Raw genomic sequence first — 6,000 nt, forward strand, 5'->3', positions numbered from 1 at the left:
AGCATGGATGATAAATGAGTGACCATGGAAGAATAGATGGCTAGCTACAACTTCCATGGTGGCCGGCCTTTCTAGAGAGAAATGGAGAGACATGTTCTCTCCAATTTTCTCCAAAAACAAAACCCTTAATGAATAAAAGGCTATAAAGTCATATTTATACCTTTATTCATTTGAGTGGCAAACTTGTAATTAAAGCAAGTTTACTACCCTTTCTCTATATGGCCGGCCATGGGGGGTTGTTTGGGCTTTTGGGTCTTAGTGAATCATTATTCATTAAGTTGTCATACAACTTAAGTCAATGGGCTTGACGTTCGAAGCCCATTGGGCCTTAAGGTCCAAAACCTATCCCGAGGTCTTTAACGAACTTATTCGTTTGATTAATTAACATATTAATTAATCCTTGCCATAAATAATTAAACTATTCAATTATTCTTACTCATTTAGTTTGTTTCATCCATCTCCACCTTATACGGTGTACGATCCATTAGGTTCCTTTTAGCGAGGCAGTGGGCGATCAAAACTCTTTCAAATCGATTATGAATTGAAACTTACTTTCAATTCTCCCTTTAGTGATAATACACTTTTAGGGCTTCCACAAACCATGAGTGACACCTAGCCGTATGTCATGGTTACCCAAGCTAATCAGAAGAGGTTAAGAACCTATTCAGTTTAGGATTACAAATGCAATACGGTCTTTCTCTAATCTAATACTCCTGACCACATTGTTTGGTTTGATAGTTTATTTATTCATGTCTACTATCCAATGTGATTCGTGTTCTTATATGATTTCCTTGAATGTGATTTAGAACGACTTTTCTAAATCTCATTCATACTCTGGCCAGAGATTCTAAATCATATCATAGAGTATTCTCCCTCAAACGGTTTGAAGGTTAGAGATCCCTTGTTGCGCATTCACTTGCCTCCATGACTAAGTGGCTTAACCCCAACGATGTCGTGGACACCCCGATGGGGTGACATTGACATAATCAAAGATCAAGGACTTAACCACAAGACAACTGTGATGCCTCAGGTCAAAGGACTAATTTGCATTATCCCAAACATGAGTCCTCATGTGACATGAGTATGAGAACTCTTCGTTGATCGCGTTCAGTGAACTCATTCTCTACTGAGCACCTACGTACTTGTCTTGATGTCACACACACCAATGACTCGAGACTAGTCACTCTCCCTGAGAGAAGACATAGCACGTACCGATCTTGACGGACTGTCAATGCCCAATTGGCAATCCTATGATCAGGAACATTTAAGATGTGTCTACGAAAGAATGGTCTCATGAATCTAACTTCATTAGATTACATTCTTCCAATCACATATTCCTTGGACTTTATCGTTTAAGCATATAACATTTATATGAGACGGCTCAAACAATAATCTTTGCCCTTTATATTAAACTAGATTAGTTTAACATGTGAAATGTCCGTAAAGTATCATCACATGATTGGTTTTAGAGCACATTTCCAACAGTCGTCCTTCCTCGGTGGAACCAGTCATTTCTAACGATAAATCCACGAGATTCTAGTCGCGATCTCGTTGGGATTCTTCAAGATTCAACTCGAATCTCTGAGTTTTTGGACCTCACTGACGTCGAGATCATTCTCCGTCACTGTGCAGTGGGTTCTTTTACTAACCTACGATTTTTTTTACCTCCGTCTGAAGGAAGATTTTGTGAAAACATGTTCATTTGAGCAACATCTATAAGCATGCAATTAACAATTAAAGGCGGAATCATGCTAGCATGCACTCAAAAACAAAACATTAACCATGAAATTCAAAGCCTAGTAGATTGGTGAACCAAGACTCAACTCAAATCAAAGTGAGTTGAGAAATTTATACCTTTGTAGATTCCTCTTTGCATAAGCAAAGGCTAATCACCCAAGGAGAGGGCCTTCATTCCTTGCTTAATTACATCCATGGATTTAGATGGAAGAATAGATTCTCCAAGTTCCCAAAATTGAGAACCTCTAAGTTTCCACACCAAGGATGGATTGATGAAGAAATGAGTGACCTAGAGGAAGCAAGATTGCTAGTTAATTTCCTCTAGGGTGGCTGGCCTCTTTAGAGAGAAAAGAGAGCTTTGTGTTCTCATCTTTTCTCCAAAAGAAACCCTAAATGAATTTTGGCTATAAAGTCACATTTATACCTTAATTCATTGGAGTGGCAAACTTGTAAATAAGTCCAAAACCCACTCCATCTCTAAATGGCCGGCCATTGGGTTTCATTGGGCTTTTAAGGCCTTTGTGAATTATTAGTCATTAAGTTGTCATACAACTTAAGTCAATGGGCTTGACGTTCAAAGCCCATTGGGCCTTGAGGCCCAAAACTAACCCGTGGTCTTTTAACGAACTTATTCGTTTGATTAATTAACATATTAATTAATCCTTGCCATAAATAATTAAACCATTTAATTATTCTTACTCATATCCGTTGTTTCTTCAATCTTTACCTTACACGGTGTACGATCCATTAGGTTCCTTTTAGCGAGGCAGTGGGCGATTAGAACTCTTTCAAACCGATTGTGCATTGAAACTTACTTTCAATTCTCCCTTTAGTGATTATACACGTTTAGGGCTTCCACAAACCATGAGTGACACCTAGCAGCATATCATGGTTACCCAAGCTAATCAGAAGAGGTGGAGAACCTATTCAGTTTAGGATTACAAATGCAATACGGTCTTTCTCTAATACAATACTCTTGACCACATTGTTTGGTTTGATAGTTTATTCATGTCTACTATCCAATGTGATTTGTTTACTTATATGATTACCTTGAATGTGATTTGGAACGCCTTCCTAAATCTCATTCATACTCTGATCAAAGATTTTCAATCATATCATAGAGTATTCTCCCCCATACGGTTTGAAGGTTAGAGATCCCTTATTGCGCATTCAATTGCCTCCATGGCTAAGTGGCTTAACCCCAACGATGCCGTGGACACCCGCGGATGGGGTGACTTTGACATAATCAAAGATCAAGGACTTAACCACAAGACAACTGTGATGCCTCAGGTCAAATGACTACTTTGCATTATCCCAACCATGAGTTCTCATGTGACATGAATATGAAAATTCTTCGTTGATCGTGCTCAGTGAACTCATTCTCTATTGAGCACCTACGTACTTGTCTTGATGTCACACACACCAATGACTCGAGACTAGTCATTCTCCCTGAGAGAAGACATAGCACGTACTGATCTTAACGGACTGTCAATGCCTAATTGGCAATCCTATGATCAGGAACGTTTAGGATGTGTCTACGAAAGAATGGTCTCATAAATCTAACTTCTTTAGATTGCATTCTCCCAATCACATATTCCTTGGACTTATCGTTTAAGCATATAACATTTATATGAGACGGCTCAAACAATAATCTTTGCCCCTTTATATTTAAACTACATTAGTTTAACTTTGTGAAATGTCCGTAAAGTATCATCATATGATTGGTTTTAGGGCACATTTCCAACACCGTCTAGTTTGAATCATCACCAACCTGTCCCGAGCCTAATACATTTGCAGCAAAGCTACAGGGTTATTCTATACGGCAGCCAGCAAATACTTCCCAAATATTTTGGTGTGTCATCGACTAAAGCTTAATTAGACTATATTTTCTTAATCGATTGACCTAAAGCCATCTAAAGTGAATATGACACTACAAGAAAACATGGCTTTTGTGACGACCAACATTCGTCACATAAATATGAAAAATCATCACATTTGACTATATGTGACGAAATTTCAACATCACAATTAGCATCACCTATACAACATCACCAATAGTTTAAGTGAAGACTATTGGAGTCGCCACATATTTTCCTTTTACGTGACACTTCTTCCGCCACTTATTATTCTAGGGGTGTGATATCTACACACCCTAATTTACTTCTCACACTTCTTTTTAATTTTCGGCCGTCAGATCGGATGAATTGAAAAAGATCAACAAACATAAATGATCAAGGAGTGAGTGAGAAGTAAAATGAGGTGTGTGGATAGCACACTCATAATTCTAATATGTGACGAAATTAGCGTCACAAAATACAAAATTTAGTGACCTATGTTTTTTGTCTCATATCAGACTTATAAGTGATACTTTTTGGGTCACTCAATATGATCCTAGAATTATATAATTACATTAAGTAACACTGAAATTGTCACATATTCTTTTGATCAATGAAACGGCTTATGTCACATACGTTATACTCAAATAACTATTTAGGAATAATATTTAAGGACTTCATTACTTATTCATGTTTTGTAATCTAGGATAGCAACTCATAACAGTTATAAGATAATACTTCCCATTTTCATTAATCAACAATAAAACCACATAAGTTCGAATATGTTCAACAACTATACATCCAACAAAATAACATAAACATCCCAAAATCAATCTAATCCATGGTGACCTATCTTAATAATAGCAATTTGTGAAGAAGGGTACCAAGGCCTATAAATGGATTGTTTAAAGTACTAATTAACAAAAGAAAAGTCTAAGACACATTGAGGTGCTAACAAAAAGGTCTAACATGTGCATACTTAACTAATAACAAAAGACATAATTATCGAAATCATTCTTCTTCCGAGTCATGTTCTTCCAGTTCAGGATAAACATTTTCACTAGATGAGTTATTACCATCAGATTCCTTGGAGTTGTTGCTAGTCTGCCTCTGACTTGCAGCCAAAAAAGCCTTAATTTTTAATGTCAATGTTTCATCATCATTTTGTAAATCCAACTGAGCTCTCAATTGTTCATTTTCTTGTTGCAATTTGGGGAAACCATCTTATAGAATCTTGATCTGATCTCTCATATCAATTAACTAAGAACTTGAAGCCATAGAAGAAACACAATAAAGGTATCCGTACGACGGAAAAGACCTACACCATTAACAGATTGTCCCTTCCTTCCAAGGTTTTCAACCTTGATTCCAAATTCATCTTCCAATGGTAGTTGTATGGAAACGAATATAGTACCCTCAGGCGCTTCTTGGATTAGCTTATCCCTAACTTCATCCTTCTTTTTCTTCATGTTATCCTTTCATATTAAAATACAAACAAATAAGTTTCTTTTGTTTCAAACAAATCAGCCACAATATGCTTAAAAAAATACCACTTAAATACTTGGATGTGATCCTGAACTAGCAAACCATTGTGTAAAAACTATCTTTACATATGATTTTGTAGTTTATGATTCAAAGTGTTTTAAATAGGATTAGGCAACATGCAACATATAACCTTTAAAGTAGTTTTTGTTTGAATGTATGTTAGGTATAACCTTCCAGCTTCTAGCTAGTTATATTAAGATTGGCTAGTTATATTAAGTTTTTTTTCAATTCAATCTTGCATGTTCACCTTATTTGTGTTTCCTAAGTTGTATCATGTCAAATATGATTTTTTTTTAATTTCCATCTCCCTTTAAATGACACAAATGATAAGTCTGTGAATGACTTACATATTTTTCCTGGGCAACATCATTTATCCACTGACCGTTCTTGTCTTTATGAAGAGCCCCCCAATTGTCAATCACAAATAATGGATTTCCTTTCTGCTCAATAATGCAGAAACATACATTAGAATATGTAAATTCGATAATGAGTATAATAAGTAATTTAATTTCATTACCATCTGGGCCTTCCTAGCATGTTGGATAAATGGCCTTGCCCCCCCCCCCCCTTTTGTGGTGATATTTCTATTTCTTCCTATTATCAACATTTTGCTTTGAAAGCTCATGCATTACACATTTGGTACATGACATACAAAAGAAGATTTAGTTAGCTATACATGTGTACAATTTGGAAAGTTTCAAGCTCTCGAACTTGTCATATATAACGTCATGTATTTCAGTTGTACATATTCATTCACCTTAGAGGGCTATCTCATCTAACCTTCTATATTATCTTGGTCAACAATGTTAGAAATAGAACAAGCTTAAGGAAATTGAATGGAAGATACTCTTTCTTCTACCAAGGGCATTAGGCTAACACAGTG

This window comes from Malus sylvestris, chromosome 11 (assembly GCF_916048215.2).
Source record: "Malus sylvestris chromosome 11, drMalSylv7.2, whole genome shotgun sequence".
NCBI lineage: Eukaryota > Viridiplantae > Streptophyta > Magnoliopsida > Rosales > Rosaceae > Malus > Malus sylvestris.